Source organism: Prionailurus viverrinus, chromosome C1 (genome assembly GCF_022837055.1).
Source record: "Prionailurus viverrinus isolate Anna chromosome C1, UM_Priviv_1.0, whole genome shotgun sequence".
NCBI lineage: Eukaryota > Metazoa > Chordata > Mammalia > Carnivora > Felidae > Prionailurus > Prionailurus viverrinus.
In genome coordinates, this window is record NC_062568.1 from 203,086,228 (window position 1) to 203,103,866 (window position 17,639).

General features: G+C 48.9%; 1 protein-coding gene across 1 annotated transcript in view; it reads right to left on the reverse strand.

Moving 5' to 3' along the window:
* Nucleotides 1-11,917, reverse strand: part of SPEN (spen family transcriptional repressor) — a 126,288-nt gene extending 114,371 nt beyond the window's left edge. The window contains exon 1 of the mRNA XM_047871579.1: nucleotides 10,926-11,917. The gene's annotated coding sequence lies outside the window, so the exon portion shown is untranslated. The remainder of the gene's footprint in view (nucleotides 1-10,925) is intronic.
* Nucleotides 11,918-17,639: the final 5,722 nt, after the last annotated feature.

Sequence of the window (17,639 nt, forward strand, 5' to 3'; positions counted from 1 at the left end):
ATCTCAAGCAGGTTCCACGCTGTCAGCACAGAGCCCAGTGCGGGGCTTGGTCCCACGAATTTCAAGATCATGACCTGAACTAAAATCAGATGTCAGAGGCCCAACCGACTGAGTTTGAGCCAGGCACCCCGCATTGATTTAAGATTCATCCCTCGTGCAAATGCGATATTCTTACATCCGAAAAAAATACATTTAACTTTATCGTCAGTACATCTTAACGAGGATGTGACAGAAAGTTGAATGTGGATTTGGAGAGGAGCGGAGGCCCAGACACTGTGTCTGGAAACGTAAAATGGTGTATTTATAACTATATATGCAAAGGTGGGCTGAGAGAAGGAAGAAGCAGGCTTTTCCCCACTCCTCAGCTTTGCAGAGTTCTGACCCCCACTCGGGGTCCATGTGCCAGTCTTCTTTAAGGAATCAGCGCTTGATCAGGGGTCAGGAAACCTGGGTCTCAGCCTAGCTTGTGGCTTGCTAGGTGAGAGGGAAATCATTTGCCTTCAGCTTCCTCATCTACAATATGAGGATGACGACCCTGCTGTGCACCGTGCAAAGCTGAGCATGTGTATGAGTGCCTGTGAGCTCTACAATGCCCCAGCAATGTCCAGAATGTAAGGAGCATTTGCCCGGTTGGATAAGCCACCTCCCACTGACTAGCAAGCTATAGTCCTTCCCTTCAACTGTAATGTTGCTGCCCACTCTTTTTTTTTTTTTTTTAAGTAAGCTCCACACCAACATGGGGCTCGAACTCATAACCTCAAGACCAAGACTTGCACACTCCATTCACTGAGCCAGCCAGGTGCCCCCGAGAAGCCCACTTTTTTTTTTTTTAAGTAAGCTCCACACCAACATGGGGCTCGAACTCATAACCTCAAGACCAAGAGTTGCACATTCCATCTGCTGAGCCAGCCAGGTGCCCCCCAGAAACCCACTCTTGTCACAACGCTAATGGGCCATCCTTGGGTGGTGTTTTCGCCTGACTCCGGTGGATCGCTGCCCTGAAACAAAGAACAGCCTGCCCCGTTGCCCACAGAACCAACCAGTTTCAGCTTGAAGAAGATGTCACATGACCGACACCAAGATGGTATTTCAGAATTTCTTCAGGACTGAAATTCTGATTTACGTTTGCATCTGCCTCAGAGATGTGCTCAGTGATGGATTGGATTCCAGCCTCTTCCCACAGCTGTCTTCTCCCCTCCCTCTCCGCTTCTCAGGCCCACCCCCACCCCACGCACTTCAAGAGTCACCTCCAAGAATGTATCCCTCTCCAGTCCCCTCTGGACTCCGAGGTCTTAGAGCAGTTTCTTTATTGTCATTCATTTTGGCCTTTTTTTCTACCCATACTCATGTGGTTTCATGCCTGATCGCCCTAACCAGATTGTCTGCTTCTAGAGGGCAGGAACTCATCCACGCCAACTTTAGAGCTGGAAGGAATCTTGATGTTTATTCTCTTACTACATCCTCTCGTCTAATGCCCGAACCACTTCATGACGTCTCTGACAACTGTTGCTTTGGTCTCTTGCGGGCCTCTGGTTCTGGGGCCCTCCTTACCTGAAGAGGTCTGGCTCAATGTAGGACTATAAGAAGATGCTAAACAGGGGGCGACTGGCTGTTTCAGTCGGAAGAGCGTGGGACTCTTGATCTCGGGGTCATGAATTCAAGCCCCACGCTGGGTGTGGGGCCTACTTAAATAAATCCGCTTAAAAATAAAGATGCTAAATACATTGTTGTTGAATTCAAGCTACTTCTCCCTTAAGGCCGAGTCTGTCCTTGGCTGGGAGTGGGATACACAAGAAGGAGAACATTGAGGAACGAACAACATTTTGGCTAAACATGTTGGGGAATGTTTCCAACAATCTTATGTCCAGGCTATATAATTCACGTGTTGTGATTCAGCTCTTGCCCAGTGTTATTTAGGGTAAGTGAATTACAAAATATCAACTCAATTACCTCTTTTTTTCTCCCTCAGGAGAGGCTTGGAGCATAATCATTCGGGATGACATTCAACTAGGGGCTGGACAGGCATTTCATCCATGCAGCTAACACTTGGTAGGAGCTGTGCCGCTTTCAAAGCCCTTTCCAAGACTTCAGCTCATTAGAACTTTTTGATGGAAGCAGAATTACCATAAATCTATAAAGGAAGAAACTAAAACTTGAATTTGGGGGCACCTGGGTGGCTCAGTCGGTTAAGTGGCCGACTGCAGCTCAGGTCATGATCTGGCAGTCTGTGAGTTCGAGCCCGGCGTCGGGCTCTGTGCTGACAGCTCAGAGCCTGGAACCTGCTTCGGGTTCTGTATCTCCCTCTCTCTCTGTCCCTTGCCTGCTCCCGCTCTGTCTCGGTCTCCCAAACATAAATAAACATTAAAAAAAATGTTTTAAAACTTGAATGTGGTTCCGAGGGTAACAGAGGCTCCTTAAACCTTGGTGTTCAGTGTCCAAAAAGTCTAGTGCTCTGTTTCCCTAAGGGAGACAGTCATTCATCTAAAAAAAAAAAAAAAAAAAAAAAAACCCTGACATTCTAAGTAGAGTTAACTCTGTCTTGCAAAGGCTGCATTTGGCTCTGGAAAAAAGTTCAGGGTCAATGACTACATATGGATACAGATTCCTCCGATGCCAGGAATCCCGGATAAGTGGCAGGGGCCAGCCAAATACTTCTCTAGCCTTTACCCCCCTCCAGTCTCCCCTTCTGTCCACTAGAGATGTAAGCAAATTCCTCAGATTCCCCCTGCCCAGTTCTGTGAAATGTTTACCTGTGTGCCAGGATCGACCTATATGTCCAACAGGGGTTGCTTCCCAGGCGGCATGATTTCAGGGGCTCCTGGGCGCTGCTGCTGGCCTCCTCCCCCATCCCACCCCACTCAGTGGCTAGCTCAGCTGAAATGTCATTGCTAGAACTTCTCTCCTTTGCTTGAAGTGTGATCCCTGTTAAATTCAGAGACACCTTGGGAGCGGTGTCATTTTAACACCATTAGCAATCACAGATCTGGGTGAACGGGTTTCAGAGTCTTTCTTAAGAGTAGTGGGGTTTCTTTCACGGAGAAAATGAAACAAACCACACGAGTCATGAATATTAATTACGGAAAAGGAAGCCTACTGGACACAGCAGGAAAGACTCCCAGAGCAGACCCGCAGCACGATGTGAACAGCACTGCCAACCTGCGCAAAGGGTGAGCTGGGGAGTGAGTGGTCCTGGGATCATCTGTAGCCCATTTGGAGAGACGTGCAATGGAATTAATCTCACTACATGCTACACAAATCAATCCAGATGTTAAGTGTGAAAAACAAACCCTACAACTTACAGAAAAAGATAGGATGATTGTTATGAGCTCAAGGTAAAGAAGACTTTCTTAAAATTAAACGCAAAAGCAGAAACAACAACGGGCGCCTGGGTGGCTCAGTTCATTAAGCATCTGACTTCAGCTCAGGTCATGATCTCACCATTCATGAGTTCGAGCCCTGCGTCGGGCTCTGTGCTGTCAGGGCAGAGACTGCTTCAGATCCTCTGTCCCTCCTCTCTTGCTGCCCCTTCCTAGCTCATGCGCGCTCTCTCTCTCTCTCTCTCTCACTCTCTTAAAAATAAATAAGTATTACAAAATTAAAACAAAACAAAACAAAAAAACAACAAACAAAAGCAACACAGACCACAAAGGAAAGAATCGATGCAATAACTCCACCAAAACAAATCAAAAGATATCTTAAGACCGAGATTGTCAACTCTGGCTGCACATGAGAATCACCTGAGGAGCTTTTGAAAAACCCTAGTACCCCGTCTCCTCCGGGGGTAGGCCTTAGGTACAGCCTCACCCCTAACACTTGCACGGCCTAGAACAAGAGTAGCAGTGGAGGGGCGCCTGGCTGGCTCAGTCGGTGGAGCATGTGACTCTTGATCTTGGGGTTGTGAGTTCGATCCCCACGTTGGGGGTAGCATTTACTTGAAAAAACAAAAAAAGAAAGAGTACCAGTGGAGATTCACCTAACGAGGTCTAAATATGTAACAGCTACAAATCAAGCTAACAAATTGCTAAATAAAATATTTTTCTATCTTCCCATCTTGACAAATAAACCTTCATAACAATTTGGGTGCCCGGACCAAGGTAGAAGGGGGTCATGGGTTTTGCAGGGTGTTGAGGGGGGCGGGCACATCCCTCGGGCTGTGTGGACTCCATACTGAGCAGGGTCTTCTAAAGCAGAGCCCAGGGCAGGGGTCCCTCCTACCCTGGTCTTAGGATAGAACTGCCTGAGCACCTGTACTTTTTTGTTGCCAACCTTTCATCGATGTTCATACGTATAGATACATGCATAGAAAAGCACGCAAATTATATAGGCGTACGGCGTGATGAATGTTCATAAATATATCCATTAAGGGTATATAAATATACCGGATAATTTTTTTTAAGTACTCTCTATATTCAATGTGAGGCTCAAACTCACAACCCTGAGATCAAGAGTCACATGCAGGGTACCTCAGTGGCTCAGTCAGTTAAGCAACTGACTGTTGGTTTCGGCTCAGGTCACGATCTCATGGTTTGTGAGTTCCAGCCCCACATCGGGCTCTGTGCTGGCAGTGTGGAGCCTGCTTGGGATTCTCTCCTTTCCCCTCACTCTCTGCCCCTCCCCCTCTTGTGCGCGCGCGCGCGCGCGCTCTCTCTTTCTCTCTCTCTGTGTCTCTCAAACAAATCAACTTAAAAAAAAAAAGTCACATGCTCTACTGACTGAGCCAGCCAGGTGCCCCTCGTAAAAAAAATTTTTAAAGAGAAATAGCAACAAAAAGAAAGGACTGTTAAACACAAAATTTGGGGTAGTGGTTTCCTCTGGTGTGGACCAGGGGATGGGACAGAGAAAGACACATAATCAATAATTCCTAAATTGGGCATCAAAAGCACACAGTTTATTATGCCTTCTAACTTACATATGTCACATACATTCTTTTGGACATCCTCAAATCCACTCAGGGTCCTGTCATCTAGGGGCATTCAGCTTAAAGACAACTTAATCTTGGATATTTCAAATACTCCCGGCAGAATTACTGCAATTGATGATCTTGGCTCCTCCAAAAAACAAAACAGAACTTTCTATGAAGAAAGGGAAAAGGAAGCACGTGTCATAAATTTTAAAACAATCCAATGCAACGAGGTTATGTTTTAATCTTTTTTTAAAAAACGGATTACAAATAAAATGCATAACACATAAAATGTGAGCACTATATAAATCCACAGCACAAGAAATAAAACTTCCCCCAAACGCTCTGTCCTGAAGTCAACATTGTCAACAGTGAGGTATGTATTCCTCAACTTTTTCTAAATGTAGTAACAGGACTAATTGATTTTCGCAGAAAGGAGATTATTCTAGATAAACCCTTCCGAACCTTGCTTTTCCATCTAGCAACGGTCTCTTGAACAGATTTTCCCTCCACGAGGTCATCTTTCAGAGACAAGAGCAGGTGGAAATGGAAAACACCTTCCCCTTTCTGCCTGACACACTCATCTCTGAAAATCCAGCCCAAGTATCACCTCCATGAATCCATGGGATGCCAGGGTCAGGGAGACCCCAGAGATCTGCCAGTCTGCCCCTCCCCCATGTTACCAACAGGGGAACTGAGCCTTGGGAAAGACTGGCATTTGGCCCAAGTTTACCCAAAAGAGAGCCGCTGAGCCGGGAGTAGAGCCCTGGTGCCGAGCTCTGGGCATCCATCGTACAAGTTGCTTCCCTGGGACCCATCACGAGCTGTTTCTTATCACGAAATCCCATTGTGTATGTGCATGTACCTGATCTCACCTAAACGAGGATATCATATGTCCACTCACTGAACCAAAATTTATGGAGGGCCTACCACGTGTCAGACAGCAGTGAACTGGACAGAGAAGGTTCCGGTCTTACAGAAGTGTGGAGATGAAAACAAAGTAGGCGTGTGATGTGACAGAGAACGGTAGGCACCCAACCATCATGTGCTGTGGCCTGTCGCCCCAGACAGGAGTGAGACAAGACACCCAGCAGACAACTTTAAACTTGTGTCCCCTTACCAGGCCACACAGTCTGTGATCTGTTGTGCGTGAGTATCTTTAGAATCCCCATCATCTTCTTTTTTTTCTTTTTAATTTTTTTTAACGTTTATTTATTATTGAGAGACAGAGAGACACAGAGCATGAGCAGGGGAGGGGTAGAGAGAGGGGGAGACCCAGAATCTGAAGTAGGCTCCAGGCTCTGAGCTGTCAGCACAGAGCCCGATGGGGGCTCGAACTCACAGACCGCGAGATCGTGACCTGAGCTGAAGTCTGTCGCCCAACCGACTGAGCCACCCAGGCACCCTATAGAATTCCCATCATCTTCTGATTAGCAGAACCACATTGTGATTTGTGTGTCTTTAAAAGGGTTAATTTGTTTAATGTAAACATTTAAAATGTACTATAATTTGGGGGGCACCGGGTGGCTCAGCTGGTTGAACGTCTGACTTCGGCTTAGGTCATGATCTCAAAGTTCATGAGTTTGAGCCCCCCATTAGGCTCATTGCTGTCAGTACAGAGCCTGCTTTGGATCCTCTGCCCCCCTCTCTTTGCCCCTCTCCTGCTTGCACTCTCTTTCTCAAATATAAATAAAACATTAAAAAATTATAAAATGTACTATAATTCTTGTAAAGCTATTTTAGCATTTCTTCATTTGGTAAGGCACTGGGAGCACGGTCCCCCCGACCCCCAACCATGGAAGCATTCCAGAGTCCTCTGAGTCTCTACGGGACCCTAATTTCGAGGTACGTGTCAACTCCTCAAAGGCAGGAAGAAGTCCTAATGTTCTGCCCACAGCTGTCTTTATATTTGTTGGGGAGATCATTATCAAAGAGAAGTTCACCGCTGTCCCCTCTAGCCTGCATGGGAAAATAAGGCAGATAAATCGCCCAACAGACAGCCCGACTTGGGACTTATCTCCCCAGAATGCTCAGAGAACGTACCTAGCTGTCCTCCTCCAGGGACTTTGTTTACTCTGTCCTGAGTGTGCAGTCAGTATGAACTGGGAGCCCGGGAAGTTTGAGCCAGGGGAAGAGACCCCAGCCTCCAGGGACAAGTCCATAAGTTGGGAGGTGACGGGCTGATCTCAGGGACAAGTCCCTGGGATCAGCAGGGGCTTCTCACTTTCCCTAAGGAGACAGCATAGAGTTGGAGGCATTTGGTCTCTGAAGCAGATTGTCTCTTTTCCACTGCTGGTCCCAGTGGTCAGACGCTGTTTCCACTGTTCATGTGGCGTGTGGGAGAGGAAAGTACAAAAATAGGCTTGGCCAGGTGCAGTGGCACCTGCCTTGTGGGCCAGAGGGAAGCCTGCGGCGGGCTGCTCGGTGTTGTAAGCCAGCTAGCCTACACATCGCCCTTGTTTTTTGTTTTCAGTTATACAAATACATGTTTATCTTAGTCCATCTGGGTTGCTGTAACAAAATACCATAGACTGGATAGCTTATAAGCAACAGAAATTTATTTTCTGGGCTGCCTGGGGAGCTTAGGTTCAGGTCACGATCTCACCGTTCTTGAGTTCGAGCCCCTCATCGGGCTTTCTGCTGTCGGCACAGAGCCTGCTTCAGATCCTCTGTCTCCCCCCGTCTCTGCCCTTGCCCCGCTCATGCTCAATCGCTCACTCTCTCTCAAGATAAATAAATAAACATTCAAAAAAAGAAATTTATTTTCTCACAGCTCTGGACACTGGGAAGTCTAAGACCAGCAGATTCAGAATCTGGTGAGGACTCACTTCCTAGTTCACAGACGCGTATTTTTTTGTTATATCTTCACATCGAGGAAGGGGTGAGGGATCTCTATGGGGACTCTTCCTCTTCCTTTTTATTTATGTATTTAAATTTTTAAATGTTTATTTATTTTTGAGAGAAAGAGAGACAGAGCAAGGCCAGGGGAAGGGCAGAGAGAGAGGGAGACATAGAATCCGAAGCAGGCTCCAGACTATGATCTGTCAGTACAGAGCCTGACACAGGGCTTGAACTCACGAACTGTGAGATCATGACCTGAGCCAAAGTCAGATGCTCAACCGACTGAGCCACCCAGGTGCCCCTTTATTTATTTATTTTAAGAGAGAGACTGAGAGAGAAAGAGGGAGAGCAAAGTGTGGGTGGGGGAGAGAGAGAGGGAGAATCCCAAGCTGTCTCCACATTGTCAGCAAAGAGCCTGACACAGAAGTCAATCCCACAAACCATGAGATCATGACCTGAGCTGAAATCAAGAGTTGGACGCTGAGCTGACTAAGTCACCCAGGCGCCCCTTAAAGATTTTATTTTTAAGCGATCTCTACCTCCAATGTGGGGCTTGAACCCACAACCCCAAGATCAAGAGTCACAAATTCCACAGACTGATCCAGCCAGGTACCCCTTGGATGGTTATTCTTTTTAAAAATATTTACTTTTTTATTATTACTAAAGAAATCCATACTCCTATCAAAAACAAAAAGGAAACAATGGAAAGTGAAAATGACCGACATTCAAGTCCCAGTCCCAATCCTCAAGATAATTAATATGTGGTCTTACAGATTTTTCTGTTCCTGCGTTCAAACATTTTTTAAACAAAAATGGAGTTGTTCAGGAGTGCCTGGGTGGCTCAGTCGGTTAAGTGTCCAACTTCGGCTCAGGTCATGATCTCATGGTTCGTGGGTTCGAGCCCCGCATCGGGCTCTGTGCTGACAGCTCAGAGCCTGGAGCCTGCTTCGGATTCTGTGTCTCTTTCTCTCTCTTCCCCTCCCCCACTCATGCTCTGTCTCTGTCTCAAAAATAAAAAATAAAACAAAAAAAAGTGTAAACAAAAATGGAGTTGTTCCATGCACGCCGTTCTGCGATTTGTTTTACCTGCTCTCAAAATGTTTTGGTTCATTCAGACAACAAATGTTTATTGAGCCCCTACTGTGTGCTCAGAAGTTAGAGATCCAGCAATGTCCTTGCCTTCAAAGAATTTGCATTCTAGTGGAGGTGAAACAAAAACACAACAAGCAGGGGTGAAACCCAAGAAAGAAATGACGAGTAAGAAAAGCCAACAGGAAGGCAGTTTGTATGGTTTTATGTCATCTTTTGGCGATTCTGCAGCGCGCAGTGGAGTTTCCAGCCTTTCTGTCACCAGTGATGCTGCAAGGAACATCTTTGCGACATAAATTTGCATGTCTAGAGGAGCAGATCTTTTTCTTTCTAGGGCTGGCATCTGTTGCCATAGCCACAGCTGAAAGGGGGCTCTGGGGAACATCAGGACGTGGGGGGCAGAGGGAAGGGGGAGCTGCAGTGCAGGGAGCGAGCACTGGGTTCAGAGTCACACTGGAGAACAAACCACCGCTCTGCCATTTGCCTCCCCTCCCTGAACCTCCCCATTTGCAACACGGGGAACCCTCTAATCTCGCGGGGTTATCGCGAGGATCACACATCAATTTTCCCCATGTGCCTCCTGGAACAGACATAGCATTTTGTTCTTACATCCATCCACTCCTCAAACAGCTTTGAGACAGCCGTCAAAATACATTCAATAGGGACGGAGTTCCCTCGTGAGCAAATGAGCAGATTTTGTAAAGTGCCATTTCCTTTCCGTGCGTAGGAGGGGTAGAGCCTTGCTATTTAAATTGTGATCTGGGGACCGGCAGCCCTGACTTCACCTGGGAGCTTGTCAGAAGGACAGAATCGCCGTCCCACTTCAGACCCATTGGTTCAATACTTGCATATTAACAAGATGCCCAGGATTTCACACGCACACGTTAGTCTGAGAAGCACTGGTTTAAAGTAGAAGATTAAATGGCAGATAGAGTTAACTCTTCACATCTCGATTAGAGGTTGAAGAGGCTGTGACCTAAAACATTCTTCCGGGTTGAATCTGGACTACCAGGGGACTCATCCTCCCAGGGAGAGAACTTGACAAGACCCGATCATTTCCCTGATCTGTTTCTCGAACCAGGTGTGGGAGTCTAAGCTGCCTTAAGATCTTGAGCTGTCAGGCCTGGGAAGGGCCTGAGAGGTCTTCATTCCAGCTCAGCGGCTGCCCTGCCCACCCCTGCCCCACCCCCGTCACAGGTGAGGCCCTGAGAAGGGCTGTAATTTGCTCAGTTACACACCCACCTAGTGGTGGCCTCAGTCCCGGCTCCCAGCCAGTCCTTCCTTCTGGTCTCAAAGTTTGGCCCACCATTTTTTTCTATGGATTCGGCCCCTCTTTTTCGAAAACGTGATTTTTTAAAATACTGGTTTGTTACAAAAGAATGAAGTGCCTATTGGAAAGAATTCAAACAACATAAAAACTGCCCCGACACCTCCACGCTTCGGTATCTATCTACTCAAGAGAAAGGAAAACGTAAGTCACATGCAACACCTGTACACGAATGTCGACAGCAGCACTATTTGTAATAGCCGAAAATGGAAATAACCCGAGTGGCCATCAGCTGGTAAATGGACAAACAACACGGTGTATTCATGCAATGAAACATCTGATAATTCAAAAGGACAAAGTACCGATGCGTGCTACAACATGGGTGCGTACCTTGCAAACATGCTAAGAAAGAAGCCGGCCCTGAAAGACCACATAGGATTCCGTTTATAGAAACATCCAGATTAGGCAAACCCAACGAAACAGAAAGTAGATTAGTGGTTGCCAGGGGCTGGTGGGTGGGGAAATGGTTAAGTGACTCCTCATGGGTAGAGGTTTCCTTTTCGGGGGGTGTAGGGTTTCCTCTTGGGGTGATCAAGATGTTCTGAAATTAGGCGGTGGTCATGGCTGTACAACTCTGTGAATATACCAAAAACTACATGTGAAAAAAACCCTTAAAAGGGTGAATTTTATGGTATGTGACTGACACCTCAATCAAGCTGTTCTAAAACAAACAAACAAACAAACAAACAAAAAACGGTAGAAGAAAATAAAATACTCTTTAAGTCACCCTGCCCCAAGTAGCTACTCATTCACACCAGAAATACTCACCGAGGGCCGTTTCCGAGCAGTCTGGGGATTGAGGACTCCATGTGAAGCAAATCTCACCTCCGATAAGCAATGGTCACCCCAATATCCGGAGCCCCATGACCAGTGCCTACACGGCTGCAGACTTTCCACCACTGACACTGAACCCTCACCTCCTTCCTTTCCCTCTGGTAACCCAAGCTCTACCCATCCAGGAAGTCCAGCCCTGCGCACTGGCCACCCCCGTCCCCAACCAGGTCACCAGCCACCTCTTCCACCTCTCCATCCTTACACCAGCCTCACCTGACAAAAGTCCAGTACTGGGCAGGAGAAAAAAACCCACTCTGAACTCATGCTATGCGTCCCCACTGGGCCCTTGGCGTTGCCAGACGCCATGGTCATTTTCTCCCCCTGACTGTTGCACGCCCTGTCTGTAAAATGAGGACAGTAATAGTTCTGCTCGGGGCTATTGGCTGCCTTAGATCCTGGCACATAGTAGGCCCTCAACCGGGGACAGCCACTGGGGTTATGATCTGTGGTCTGCAGTCCAGGGCTCCCTGGGAACCTGGTCTCTGGGGAGACCCCCGCTGCGGTCATTTGTTTTGTTCCACTGGCTGGGAAGCCATGGGTTCTTTGCCATGTCTGCTCATCCTCCCGGTGAGAGGGGGGCGACGTGGCTCAGGGCAGTGAAATGCATGACCGAGTTCAGCAGTAGGAGAGGGAAGGTTACAACTTCCTGCCGCCGACCTCCCACAGGGTGGGCCAAGCCTGAGTCAGATGGCCAGGGCCAAAATGGAAACTTACCAGGGCCTCAGAAAGGGTGTGTGGAGGAGTTGGGGGTGCAGACAGCCGGCACCCCAGTCTGGAGAGAGGGGGAGGATGGCTGCCCCAGGAATCTGGGCTGTGCCTCCCTCCAGGGAGCTGGATCAAGGCCCAGAGGAAGGAGGAAGTGTGAACATGGCTCCCCAGTGACTCACTTCACCCATCTGGGGCAAGTCAACTCTCACCCCTGCCGGAAGCCCGCTTGCCTCCCACCCCGGGAATCATCCCGCTGGGTCAGCCTACTCATAACACTGACCCCGATCCGCCCACGGTCTTCTTTGTCCTCCACCTCTCTGTGGAGGTGTTGAGATGTTTGCAGGTGCCTGCCTGGGTCTAAAAGTAGGTCTTAGCAGATAATAGTGGCAGCCGGATGGGGTGGGAAAACCCTGTTCTACAAGTCAGGACACCTGGGGCTGTGCCACCAACCAGCTGGGTGGGCCTGCCAGGTCTCACAGCCTCTCTGGGCTCTAGTCTCCACTTCTTCAAGAACGGGAAGCTGGATTCCATGTCCTACCCGTCCCTTGGCTCTGGAATTCTACCAGGGCTTGGGAATTCTCCGGCTGGCCACTGCCCTTAGGGAAAAAGTCCCACCCTCTCCGCCCAGCCCAAGAGGCCCTTGCTGATTTGGTCCTGCCTCTGGGAATCTCATCCTCCCTCTTCCCACACACAACCCCAGCAACATTCAGCTGGGCCTAGCTAAGAGAGCAAGCTCCTGGAATGCTCTCGGTACAGCACCTTCACTGGCTGACGCCCACTCCTCCATTGGGCCCCAGCTTGGTGAACACTCTTCGGCCTTCCTCTCCAGGCCTGCCAGCCGTGCGTGTCCTCCTGCGGGGCTGTTCTCTTATCTCTCTTCCCCATTAAACTGACCTCTCAACTGAGGGCAGGCACCTGCATACGGAAGGGTCAAAGGAAGTTTTATGAATGAAGGAAGGAACAAATGAATGAAACGTGAGCTCCGGGCAAGTGGTTTCCTCCCTCCACATGGGGCCTCCGTGCGGCCACCCCAGAGCTCTGCCTGGCCCAGGATGGGGTGCTGGTCGGAGGGGGGCAGATTTTCAAGGGAGGCTCCAGCTGGGTTCTGGCCACGCCACAGCCCCAGCTGCCTGGCCCATGACTCACGGCCCCCAGAGTTTTCTCAGCCTTCCCTCATCAACCCTTCCCTTCTCGAATCTGCCTTCTGATCCGGCCTTTGATCAGGCCTACAGGGCTAATATCTCTCGGCTTCTCTCCTGCTCTCCCCAGTGTCTCCCCATGAACTTCTGATCCCCACTGGCTTTAAAGAACCAGCTGGAGAGTCCTTGGCTGTATTGTTTTCTGAGGAATCCTTGCTTTGTTTACAGAAAGGACAATATCTGTCACACACGCTGGCTAAAGGGCACCGTGAATTTCTGTGACCCCCCTCATCACCCCCACCCCTCATTTGACATCTGTCTCCTGGTTTCTGGGGTGGAGGGGAGCCCCAGCACTTTCCCCACCCCACCCTAGCACCCCCAGGCTCAACAGGCCACCCGGGTTAGGGAATGCCATCTCCAAAGCACTTGTTTACATAGCCTGCCTGGCCATAGCCATCTGGGGCTGCGAGGTGGGGTGGGGGAGGGGGAAGGGCTTGCTCCAGTCCTGAGAACAATTGTGAATCCACTTCCCCTTCTGGGCCTCCATCAGTGAAACTCCTCCCTCCCCCAGCTCAGCACATGCCCATTTGCAAAAGTATCTGATGGCCTTTGTGTGTCCTCTTGTCCATGACAGGCAGTGCCCCCCCCACCCCCACCAGAACTCACAGGCTTTCCCTCTTTGTCCGCTTACCTTTTTAGGAAGAAACTTTTCATTTGGGAATAGGTTCAGATTTGCAGAAATGTTGCAAAGATCACAGAGTTTCCTTACACTCTTCACCCTTTTGTTAACATCTTACAAAAACCACAGCGCATTTGTTACAAGGAGGAAACCAATGCCGGCCTGCTGCTATTCACCAAACTCCAGACCTCATTCCATCTCACCAGTTTTTCCACAAAGGTCCTTTTTCCATCCCGGGATCCCATCCAGGGAAACACCCTGCCTTTAGTTACCTGCTATTTAATCCCCCTTAAAGGTGATGACAAAGGTATAGACATCGCTCAGAGGCCAGTGCAGTGCAGAGAGGGATTAGGACTCGGCACTTAAATGTTTATTTATTTATTGTGAGAGACAGAGAGCGCTAGCAGGGGAGGGGCAGAGAGAGAGGGAGAGAGAATCCCAGGCAGGCTCCGTGCCGTCAGTGCAGAGCCCGACTCAGGGCTTGAACTCACAGACCACAAGATCATGACCCGAACTGAAATCAAGAGTCAGAGGCTTAAGTGACTGAGCCATCCAGGTGCCCTGGGATGTGACATTTAGAGCTAGAAGTCACCAGTAGTGCGGCCTCCGGCCCCGTAGGCCACTTATCTGGAGGATGGGATCACAGGTAGTTAACTTCAAGGCAGGAGTGAGGACGGAGTGAGATCATGTCTGCAGGCATCTTCCTGCCCACAAGTTGGGAGCTGCTGTTATTATGACCCTCAGCACCATCATTATGAAGGGGCCCAGATCTCCTCAAGACTCCAGGTTCTTTGCTAAGGATTATGTTTAAGACTTCTTTTTTAAAGTAATCTCTACCCCCAACAAGGGGCTCAAATTTACAACCCCAAGAGCAAGTCACATGCTCTTCCTGACTGAGCCAGTCAGGCGCCCCTTGTTAAGGATAAGGTTTAGACCGGCCCCTGCCACTCACCCTATGGGCACCTTTACTGGGGAATAAGTCGGGCCTCACAGACTTTGCTTTGACTCAGCGCTAAAGATGAACAGAAATCCTAGGGTGTAGTCCCACTGTGGCCACTGGCTGCGGGTCCTGGGGCAATTCACGGCATCCCCCCTCAGCCTCAGTTTCCTCATCTGTAAGATGGGGATTGCAGAGATGTTGGGGGGACTCCGTGGGACAGTGCCCAGCAGCTGGTAGTTCGAGCAGACCTCTGGCCCCTAAGGGTGAGGGGCAGGGACGTCACAGGCTGGGTCTCCCAGCCAGTCAGGCCTGGTCCTCATTCAGGTCGGCTTCTGTCTAGGTGCGGCCCTCCCAGGCAGGCTACATCACCCTGCTGAGACCTAGCTTCCCATCAGGGATAATCAATCATCCTAACCTCCCCAGCCTCACCCCAAACAAGCATTCAGGATATAAGCCAGCTTCCACTGCCCCTCCTTACCCTCAGGCCTAAAGAGGTTGTGTCTCAAGGTCAAGTAACTGGTTGACCTTGCTAAGACCCTATCCCATCCACCTGAGCATGACCCTCCCGCTCCCCGACTCACTCGGAGACTCCTCTGGGGGCAGATGCCTACTGCATCTGGTTTTTTTTTTTTTAAAAACATTTATTCAATTTTGAAAGACGAAGAGAGATAGAGCATGAGCAGGGGTGGGGCAGAAGGAGAGGGAGACATAGGATCCGAAGCAGGCTCCAGACTCTGAGCTGTCAGCACAGAGCCCGACGCGGGGCTCGAACTCACAGACCAAGAGAGCATGACCTGAGCTGAAGTCGGCCGCTTAACCGACTGAGCCACCCAGGGGCCCCATGCCTGCTGCATCTAAACTCAGAGGAACAGAGATGCCCTGCCAGTGACCTCACCCCCTCTCCCACCTAAATGTGCCATCTGTAAACACCCGATGAAGGAAGTGCTACAGACAATTTTCAAAAAAAGGTAAAATCATGACTCCTACGCAGATATAAAATGAACATGTATCAGATAATGTAACTGGCTCAAAGAGGCAACAGAGCATTCACATGTATAGGCCGGGAATATTGAAATAAATGTGCAAATGGAGGCAAAACTAGTTATTCACAAGGGGGCAAAGGGGTCTATACCAGACAAGACAGAATTAATTGATCCATTGCCCACAATTTACAGTTGTAAAATAATAATGAAAGGCTAGGGGTGCCTGGCTGGCTCAGTAGATAGAGCATATGCCACCCTTAATGTCAGGGTCGTGAGTTCAAGCTCCACACCAGGCGTGGAGCCTATTTAAAATAATAAAAAAAAAAAAAATAGTAATGAAAGGCTAGAATCTTACCCCGGAAGGGTGTGCTGGGTGCAGACATAGTTTTCCACTGAAGTACACATTTTCTGCAGAAGGAGGGCCATGAATAGGTACACTCCGTGGTCTGTAATCTGGTGATCGTTCACGAGATGAGTATGATTCACACACTATGAATGATGCAAGGTCCTTTCTGAAAGAGTTGGGGAAATTACTTCTCACTTGCAAGTGAGAGGCCTACAGCCTAAAAGATGAGGGGCCCAAGACATTTAGGGGTTTTTCTCAGCAGGAGTTTTTTGTTTTTTTTTTTTTTAAATAGGCTCCATGCCCAACATGAGGCTCAAACTCATGACCCTGAGATCAAGAGTCATGTGCTCTACTGACTGAGCCAGCCAGGTGCCCCTGGATTTTTTTTTTTTTTTTTTTTCTAAGTATAGTTGACACACATTTTTTTCAGCTGGATTTAAGCATCTGTGTTACACAATGGGTTCTGGAACATTCTAGAATGTGTTTGTGATGTGTAGTTTTCACTCGACCTGGTTTGGTACTGATTCTGCCTGTGCAGCCCTGGGTAATTACACCAACTCTCTGATGTTCAGCTTCCTTGTCTTTGAACTGGGATATTAATAGTGCCTACTTCATAGATTATTTTTTTTAATGAGTAGCCATTCACCTTATGAGAACTGTATTTTATTTATTTACTTTTTTGTTGTTGTTTATTTATTTATTTTGAGAAAGAGAGAGAGTGTGGACAAGCAGAGGGGCAGAGAGGAGACACAGAATCCCAAGCAGGCTCTGTGTCATCAGCACAGAGTCCGATGCAGGGCTCGAACTCACAAACTGTGAGATCATGACGTGAGCTGAGATCAAGAGTCGGATGCTTAACCGACTGTGCCACCCAGGTGCCTGAAGAACTGTATTAAAAAATTTTTTTAATGTTTATTTTTTTATGAGAGAGAGAGTGTGAGCAGAGGAGGGGCAGAGTGGGGGTGGGGGGGAGACACAGAACCCGAAGCAGGCTCCAGGCTCTGAGCTGTCAGCACAGAGCCCGACGCGGGGCTCGAACTCACAAATCGTGAGATCATGACCTGAGCCGAAGTCAGACACTTAACTGACTGAGCCACCCAGGCACCCCCGGAACTATATTTTAAATGGATAAAACCATTACTTTGAAACTATCCTGTGGTTACACTGGGGTTCTTCCCTATCAGCCCAGCCTTCTCTCCCCCTTCATCCTGATCCCCTTCTCTCCATGAATCTCTTATTTCCACCATTCGGGTCCCTAGCAGAGTAGGGGGCAGCATTTGGTTGCTGTGGAGGGGCTGGCACATGCTGGTGCCTCTTGACACATAGGTATGGCTTTTGAGTAAGGAGAACCCTGTAGAGGAGGTGACGAGCAGAAAGGCTCAGTGTTACCAGCAACCTCATGCTGTCCTTTGTCCCGCCTATGTGCTTCCTGAGTCCAGGCTCCCAGGCATCAACGTGGAGGGCAGCGTGGGAGTTCCCAGATGGGACCCTCCTAGCAGGTGGGAGTTTGGGCAGATGAGGAATTGTCTCCCGACATGGGTCTCCCTCCTAGAGGGTGTGTTTCAGTTGCAGTAATTTCACAGCCACACGGTTCACTCTCTACTTGTCCAAGTCATTTTCTTCTCTCCTCCTCACTACAGCCACGTGCAGGAGGCAGACAGGGATTATTGCTTCTGGAGAAACTGAGGACCCCATCAGGGGCGTGAGAACCTCGGCGCCCCTGTGCTCCACGCCCAGTTTGCTAGCCCATGCTGCCCCCTGGTGGTCGGGCCCAGCACCTGCCTTCAAGAAGTCTTGGTCACCTAGCATTTCCCTGGGTTTGCAAAGAGCAATGGCCAGCCTTCATGAGCAGC